The sequence below is a fragment of the Chrysemys picta genome, chromosome 22, assembly GCF_011386835.1.
Source record: "Chrysemys picta bellii isolate R12L10 chromosome 22, ASM1138683v2, whole genome shotgun sequence".
NCBI classification, from domain to species: domain Eukaryota; kingdom Metazoa; phylum Chordata; order Testudines; family Emydidae; genus Chrysemys; species Chrysemys picta.
Window position 1 is genome coordinate 5128565 of NC_088812.1, and position 9155 is coordinate 5137719.

General features: G+C 51.0%; 1 long non-coding RNA gene across 1 annotated transcript in view; it reads left to right on the forward strand.

The window, feature by feature from the left end:
• Positions 1-5827: 5827 nt before the first annotated feature.
• LOC135977131 (uncharacterized) overlaps positions 5828-9155 on the forward strand; it is a 5490-nt gene continuing 2162 nt past the window's right edge. Inside the window, exon 1 of the long non-coding RNA XR_010594481.1 lies at positions 5828-5915. This is a non-coding gene — a long non-coding RNA (uncharacterized LOC135977131). The remainder of the gene's footprint in view (positions 5916-9155) is intronic.

Genomic DNA, 9155 nt, shown 5'->3' on the forward strand with positions numbered 1-9155 from the left:
AAATCCTCGGCCTGGCCCCACCCCCTCAACTGCCCCATTGGATCCCTCCCCAAATCCCCGCCCCCTACCGAAGCACGCCGCATTCCTCCTCCCTCCCAGGCAAGCGCTGGAGGGAGGAGGCCCGGGGACAGCGGGATGAGTCCGGCCTGGCCCTGGCCCTGGCCCAATCGCAGGCAGGAGGGTGGGGGGTACCTGCAGGGGGGCAGCCCCGGGTCCAGCCTGGGGAACCGGCTCCCTACGCGCCCATGGGTGGGGGGGCAGCAGCTGTCCGCGTGGGGACTCTGGTTCCTCGGGGCTTCACCTCCGCCACGTGCGCTCCGGCCCCGGAGGGGTGTAGTTGGCGCTGGGTGCCAGGCAGATGCCTCTGCCTGACACGCGGCGAGGGAGAGGCGGAGTAGCAGCTGGAAGGGCCGGTCGGGCTGCACTCCCGGGCCTGCGGGGAGCTGAAGCCTGCCAGGGAAGGGGCTGCCACACGCTGGCGCGCCCGCGGCCAGCCCAGGACGGTCTCCGCGCAGGGACTTGGCGGGGGTGCTCCCCCTGTCCGTGCCCATCTCCGCGGCATCGGGCTCCGGGCAGGGGTTGTTGCATCCCGGGACCCGGGGGCCGCTGTTTACCGGCACCAGCCTAGGCGCTTTCCGCTTGTTCGTGCTTTTTTTTTTTTTTTTTTCTCCCTACCGGCTTTTTTATTTTTTGGCTCCGCCCCCTTTCCCGCCCCCCTCCCCCCCCCCGCGCCTCCCGATATTTCGCCTCTCTGATCTGGTCACCCTAAGTGGGCCTGTATCCAGCAGCCTCAATACAGGACCCCCCTTTATAGGCATCCGCGCAGAGTCCTGTCTCTGCCACGGGGGCCCCCACTCTTGGAGGCAATGAGCCAGAGCTCGGTTCTTTTGTCCGTGGTCTTGTTGGGCCCAGTGCGCAGCCCCACATGTGCAACGCCCCAAACAGGGTGTGACTGTGCCTGGATCGCAGCCTCTCGGCTCCAGCTGTCAGGCTGCCCGGGGCGTAGCCGTAGCTCCACGGCCAGCTCTCAGGCTCCCATGTGGCCACCAGCCCCCTCCCCCCCTCAGCACGGGATCGCCTCAAGAACGGTCAGAGTGGGTCAGAGCAATGGGCCATTGGCTCAGTGACCTGTCTCGGACAGCGGCCAGTGCCGGACGCTTGCTGGGGAATGAACAGAACAGGGCAATTAGCCAGCGATCCAGTCCCAGCATCTGGCCGTCGGAGGCTGAGCTGTCTTGGCTAACAGCCAGCGATGGCCCTGTCCTCCAGGAACCCAGTTATACCTTCCCCGGCCTGCGGTGGATTAGGGCACCGGCTACTAGCCATGTTCAGCTGGGCAAGAGGGGACTGTCTAAGCGCTTTGAGATCTACTGCTGAAAAGAACTGGATAAGGGTGAAGGATTATTAGTTCTGCCTGGGTCCTTTCCCTCTAGCTTAGGGACCCAGCAGTGATCCTGGTACATTACAATCCAATGGGGATGTGGGACTGCAGCATGGGCAGACGTACAACAGCGAGCTTTGTCTAGCTAGCTCGAGGAGCAGGTGGCCGCCTAGGTGCCCAGGACTGAGGGTACATGTTTGAGCAGCCACTGTCCATGCTGCTGGCACTTCACTGCTATTAATACTTGAGCTAGCCGTGATCTAGCTAGATAAAGCTAGCTCAGATCAGGGAGTGATGCGCTGGAATGCAAGTACTGAAAGTATCGCAAGAGGCGACGGAAGTGCCGGAATAGCGTGCCGGAGGGTTCGGGCGCGACTCGACCGTCGGCTCAGACATGTTTAGAAGCGCAGCGGTCACACCTTCTGCTTGCAATGTAGATATACCCTTAGCCTCTGGGTGTTGCTTGGTTCTCATGCATGGGCCTGCCAGGTAGCTCTTGGCACCCCGGCTTGTGGCTTCAAAGGGGAAGTTTCTTTCACAAGAAGTGTCACCATCCTGCACCAGGGCGATAAGAAGAGGCTGCTGCAAGAAACCAAGGAGCGGAACTGAGCTCTGGCAGGGAGATAAGGCAGCAGACAACTGCAGGGATAAAGCAGAGAGATTGGTGCTGCATGCTGTGTTAACCCTCACAGTGCTGGGTGGATGGGGATTCATAGTATGTGGCCTCTTCTCTTCCCCCCCAGAACTCCCCATTGTTCTCCCCGCCAGGGTTCATGGGCTCCACAGCTGTCCCCTAGCAGCAGAGCATGAGATCTGCTGTGATGCGTTATCTCAGGTCCTCTGAGGCGTAGTGCTGCGACCACAGTGCCTAGGTCAATGCCAGGAACGCTGTCAGTCAGGTGCTAGAGCCCTGTCCGGCTGGCCCAGTTGCGCCCCATGACCTCTACTTCAGACATATCCAGAAGTGAGAGTCATTCCATAGCAGAGGAGGCCTTGTAGGGAGAGACCCTGCAGCAGCTAAGTTAGAAGAAATGTTGTGTTCCCTCTATTCTGGGGCCATTCAGGGCTCTGCCCAGCCCTGGGTGTAAGTTAGAGCAACCTTGAGGCTGTTCTAACTTATGCTGCAACCTATAGCCTCCTGGGGAGCAGGGAAGAGATGTAGTGCAGTGTACTCTGGTTATGCCCCTGATTTGCCCTCTACTCTGGGAGCAGGGGGATGCAGGACCCGTACTCCAGCTAGTGAGGCCCCCTGCCCATGAGACGTTTACAAACGGTGGCCATTTCTGCCAACTTTACACCCTAAAAGGGCTGGCATGAAATCGAGACGGGGCACAGAGTCTGTGTTTCCCTTTCTATAAGCTGTACAGTCAGCCCCGAGCCCCAGAACAACTTCCTACTCCAGCAGGAAAGGCGAAAGTGCTAGGCAAAAAGGTCAGAGTTAGTTACCAAAACAAAAGAAAATATAAGCCCGCAGTCTGAACTCTTGACCCTGTTAGACTGGGCAACATCTAGATTCAGCAGTTTTTCTCACCCCGCTGGATATTGCAGTTCATAGGACACAGATTTCACCCTTGAAATCTGGGCCAGTCCCCTCAGTTGGAGTCTTCAGAGTGTCCTTGTTGCTTGCAGCATAGATGGGTGAAGGAGAAAGGCCCAGCACGTGGCCACTGGATTCCGTTTTATACCCTCCGTCCCATGTGCTTGGGGAGCACAAGTCCACGCATGTCTGGGGGGTACTGCTGAGTCTCCAGGCAGGGTTGAGCTGTTCCCCTGGTGTGGCCTCATGCAGGTGAGTCATTGCATTGTGGCTCCCTTGCTGGACAATGGCTGTTGATGGTTGTTTGACACCCGCCCGGGTGTTGGTTACTTTCCTTGCTGTTGACTCTGGGGAGCGAATATCTGGCTGATTCCCCAACTTACAGCATGTTTTCGTGACAGCCATACACACAATTCTCATAACTTCATATGCATTAATAATATACATATATGGATAGAGAAATGACTTTCAGCTACAACATCACCGGTTCATTCACCTGCACGTCCACCAATGTTATATATGCCATCATGTGCCAGCAATGCCCTCTGCTATGTACATTGGCCAAACTGGACAGTCACTACGCAAGAGGATAAATGGACACAAGTCTGATATCAGGAATGGCAATACACAAAACCTGTAGGAGAACACTTCAACCTCCCTGGCCACACAATAGCAGATGTAAAGGTAGCCATCTTACAGCAAAAAAACTTCAGGACCAGACTCCAAAGAGAAATTGCTGAGCTCCAGTTCATTTGCAAATTTGACACCATCAGATCAGGATTAAACAAAGACTGTGAATGGCTATCCAACTACAGAAACAGTTTCTCCTCCCTTGGTGTTCACACCTCAACTGCTAGCAGAGGGCCTCACCCTCCCTGATCGAACTAACCTCGGTATCTCCAGACTGATTCTTGCCAGCATATTTATACCTGCCCCTGGAAATTTCCATTAGATGCATCCGACGAAGTGGGCATTCACCCACGAAAGCTTATGCTCCAATACATCTGTTAGTCTTAAAGGTGCCACAGGACACTCTGTTGCTTTTTACAGATCCAGACTAACACGGCCACCCCTCTGATATTTTCAGCAGATTGTAACCTTTCCCCTAATACCTTACAAGGCATGCTTTCTGGCCTGCACAACATACGGCCCCCGCGTGGGGCTGAGGAGGCGAGCGGGAGGGGGGGCAGGTGAGCCGGAGGGGGGGCTGAGGAGGCGAGCGGGGGGCAGGTGAGCCGGAGGGGGGGCTGAGAAGGCGAGTGGGGGCAGTTGAGCTGGAGGGGGGGCTGAGGAGGTGAGCAGGGGGGCAGGTGAGCCGGTGGCGGGGGAGGGGTGGCTGAGGAAGCGAGCAGGGGGGCAGGTGAGCCAGAGGGGGGGGCTGAGGACGTGAGCGGGGGGCAGGTGAGCTGGAGGGAGGGGCTGAGGAGGCGAGCAGGCAAGAGGGGAGACCTAGAACCAGAGTGTGGAGGTATTGGCAGGGGGCAGCACTCCAGATCAAAGGGCACCGGGGTCTGGGAGGGACACGGGGCCAGCGGCAGTGGGACACTGGCCTGCAGAAGGCGCTCCAACGGCTGGATGAGCTAATTCCCAAGAAGACCAGCAGGAGGCGCCACTGGGGTGAGTCCTGCTTGCTTACATGGGTACTGGGTGGGGGGGTGTTTCGGAGGGGGTGGGCGGCACTGGGGGTGTGTGTGTTTCAGCAGGGCCAGGGGGTTTCTGCCCTTAGCTATTTTCTTTGGAGTAATATGGCCCTCACCGCTTTACGAGTTGTGCAGGCCTGCTTTATATGTAAGATCACGATTATATAAAAATGAGGACTATGGGGGTTACAGGACGTTCCCCCAAGCTATAGAATGTCACAGGTGGTTCCCAGGAACCATTCATGAGGTTATTTAAAGCCTTCAAATCCCACTATTATTATTAGCCAGTTTCAGTTCCCGAAAGGCAAGGAGCAGTTTCCCCTTTTACTTTCCTTCCTGTAGATTGCTGGGAGGTAGGCGGGGGGGGGGGGGGGGGGGGGGGCTGGAACAATTTTTATAGTGGGAGGTGGGGTGCTGCTGATGGAAACCATGTATTTGGTAAAAAGAACGAGGAGTACTTGTGGCATCTTAGAGACTAACAAATTTATCTGAGCATAAGTTTTCATGGGCTACAGCCCACTTCATCAGATGCATGCAGTGGAAAATACAGTAGGAAGATATATATATAGAGAGAGAGAACATGAAAAAATGGGTGTTGCCATACCAACTCTAATTAGACTAATTGATTAAGGTGGGCTATTATCAGCAAGAGAATGTAACCTTTTGTAGTGATAATCAGGGTGGCCCATTTCAAATAGTTGACAAGAAGGTGTGAGTAACAGTAGGGGGAAAATTAACACGGGGAAATAGTTTTTAGTTTGTGTAATGACTCATCCACTCCCAGTCTTTATTCAAGCCCAATTTAATGGTGTCCAGTTTGCAAATTAATCCTAGTTCTGCAGTTTCTTGTTGGAGTCTGTTTTTGACGTTTTTTTGTTGAATAATTGTGACTTTTAGGTCTGTAATTGAGTGACCAAGGAGATTGAAGTGTTCTCCAACTGGTTTTTGAATGTTATAATTCTTGACGTCTGATTTGTGTCCATTGATCCTTTTGCGTAGAAGCTGTCCGGTTTGGCCAATGGAGTGGATGAGTCATTCTGAAACATGTATCTGGTGTTTGTTATTACTGACTTCAACCTGAGGGGCAGCACCCCTAGATCCAGCACCACTGGAGGTAGGTTTACCCTCATAACAAACATTAGCTAGATGCTTAGAGGCCATCGTGGGCGGGGGGTGTATCTGTCCCAAGAGAGACACAGTTGAGATAAGGAACTGTGATAAAAAGCCCCAGTAAAAACTGTGTCACTCAGCAAACTTCCCCTGAGAAAAATCACAAGAGGACCAAGTAGATGCGGTATTCTTGTCTTGTTGCAGAAGGCAGTGGCCACCATGAAGCTGCTCATCTCCCACCTTCTGGGTAAGTTTGAAAGGAATTGGGTTATTTTCTTCCAACGGGGGCTTGGCAAAAAAGAACCTTAGCTTAAGCTCTCTGGGGAAGGAAACCTCTCTTTGTTCTCTGTTTGTACAGCTCCTAGCACAAGGGTTCATGACCGGCTGCTGCCATAATAATTGTGTTGGGTTCTCTGTAGGGCCCGTCACTGATGAGCATTCAGCCCAGATCTGTGACTCTGGAAATGAACACTCGTTTGATCAATGACCTGGAAGAAAACATTAAAATCATCACTGATAAAGTTAAAAAACCACAGATTCTAAGGCCAGACAGGACTAGTGTGAGCATCTAGTCTGACCTCCTGTCTACATAGACCAGAGAACTACCCCCAAAATAATTCCTAGGGCCGATCTTTTAGAAACACATCCAATCTTAATTTTAAAATTGTCAGGGATGGGAAATCGACCATGAACCTTGGTAAATTGTTCTAATGTAGTGGCTCCCAAACTTGTTCCGCCGCTTGTGCAGGGAAAGCCCTTGGTGGGCCGGGCTGGTTTGTTTACCGCCGCATCTGCAGGTTCAATCGATCGCGGCTCCAGTGGCTGCGGTTCACTGTTCCAGGCCAATGGGGGATGCTGGAAGCGGCGTGGGCCAAGGGCTTATCTTGCACAAGCGGCAGAACAAGTTTGGGAACCACTGTTCTAATGGTTAATTACCCTCACTGTCAAAAATGTACGCCTTCTTTCCAGTCTGAATTTGTCTAGTTTCATCTTCATGCCATTGGATTGTGTTACACCTTTCTCTGCTAGATTAAAAAGCCCAATATTAAATATTTGTGCAGATGTTTATAAACGGTAATCAGGTCACCCCTTAACCTTCTCTTCCTTAAGCTAAATAGATTGAGCTCTTTGAATATTTCACCTACACATGTGCCCCAATCCTCTAATTCTGCTGACTCTTTTTGACCCCTCTCCCATTTATTACCACCCTTCTCGAACTGTGGGCTTCGGACTGGAGAAAGAATTCCAGCAGTGGTTCACCAATGCCAGGTACCAGGTAAAATAACCTCTCTGCTCCTACTCGAGATTCCCCTGTTCATGCAGCCCTGGATTGCATTAGCTCTTTCGGCCACAGTGTCACACTGGGAGGTCATGTTCAGCGGTTTGTAGAAGACGCACAGAGTGGGGGAGCAGTAAATAATGAAGAGGACAGATTACTGATACAGAGCGAGCTGGATCCTTAGGTGAGCTAGATGCAATCAAACACTCTGTGCCTCAGTATGGCCAAATGTTAGGTCTAGGATGTATTTACAGGTGGGGACTCTCTCCTGGGAAGCAGTGACTCTGAAGAAGACTTGAAGTCATGGTGGATAATGAGCTGAACACAAGCTCCCAGGGCAGTGTTCTGGGGCTGACGTGATCCTTCGATGTATAAACAGGGGGATATGGAGTAGGAGCAGAGAGGTTATTTTACCTCTGTATTTGGTCCTGGTGCAACAGCAGCTGGAATCCTGTGTCCAGTCCTGGTGCCCACAGTTCAAGGAGGATGTCGATAAAGGAAACGGTTCAGAGAAGAGCTACGAGAATGGTTAGAGGACTGGAAAATGTCCCGTACAGTGAGAGACCCCAGTAGCTTATCAAAGAGCACGTTAAGGGTGACCTGATCACAGTCTAGAAACATCTTCCTGGGGAACAGCAAGTTGATAATAGAGGGCTCTTCAATCTAGCTGACAAAGGCTTAAGAAGACCCAATGGCTGGAAGTTGAAGCTAAACAACTTCAGACTGGACAAATGTCCATTTTTTTTTTAAAGTCAGGGTCTTTAACCATTGTAACAACTTTCCAAGGGTTGTGGTGGATTCTTCCTCGCCGGATGTTTTTCTAAACGGGGTTCTAGCTCAGCCACAACTGTTGGAGTTGAAGCAGGAATTAATTTAGGGAAGCTCTCTGGCCCGTGTTATGCAGGACGTAAGACTAGATCAGGGGTAGGCAATCTATGGCACGCGTGTCGAATGCGGCACGCGAGCTGATTTTCAGTGGCACTCACACTGCCCGGGTCCTGGCCACCGGTCCGGAGGGGCTCTGCATTTTAATTTAATTTTAAATGAAGCTTCTTAAACATTTTAAAAACCTTATTTACTTTACATACAACAATAGTTTAGTTCTATATTATAGACTTATAGAAAGAGACCTTCTAAAAACATTAAAATGTATTACCGGCACGCGGAACCTTAAATTAGAGTGAATAAATGAAGACTTGGCCCACCACTTTGAAAGTTTGCTGACCCCTGGACTAGATGATCAGTGATCTCTTTTGGCCTCTAAATCTATGAATACGCTGGTGGCTAGGCTTGGTGTAGATTTATTATTATTCATTACTAGCTAATAAGCAAGTCCATGTGCTGCCTATCATACTGAATCCTTTGCTATTTATTGTTCCATGTCGATTTCTTAACAAATTCTTCGTTATGGCTTGTGAATCAATACGTTACTGATGTTCTTACAGCTGCACCTGGCAGATCAGAGCCCCATTGTACTAGGTGCTGTAAAGCCAAATAGCAAAAGACAATTCCCGCCCCGAAGGGATTATGCTCTTTTTGGCCCCGATTCTGCCAGGAGCCCCCTATGGAGTCCGATTGACTTTAACGGGTGTAGGGATCTCCTCATATGGTGATCATCGCAGGATCAGGGCCTTAGCTAGAGAGAAGGAGGGTAAAGAGAAGCGGAGGGGCGAGAGGACAGAATAAGAGGGACACAAGCAGGCTGAGTTGTCTGCGTGCTTGGAGAGTCCTTGTCCCTGGGGGTACGCACAGGTTTTCAGGGGGTATTTCAACTCATTTAGATATTTGCCTAGTTTTACAACAGGCAAGATAAAAAGCACTAGCGAAGTCAGTACAAACTAAAATTTTCATCCAGACAATGACTTGTTTATGCTGCTCTAGGTACTATTCCCTAATGTAAGTACAGTATATATATATTCCAGTTGATTTATTTTATAATGATATCATTACAATGAGAAAGTCAGCGATTTGTCAGTAACAGCGTGCACTGCTACGACACTTATGTATTTTTATGTCTGATTTTGTTAGCAAGTCGTTTTTAAGCGAGGTGAACTTGGGGGTATGCAAGACAAATCAGACTCCTGAAAGGGTTGCAGTGGTCTGGCAAGTTTGAGAACCGCTGTGTAACTCACGATGCAACTCAAAGAAGCCATATAACAATTGGAGGATTTAGTCAGTAAAACTTCCTTAGGACATGGGACCATCTGG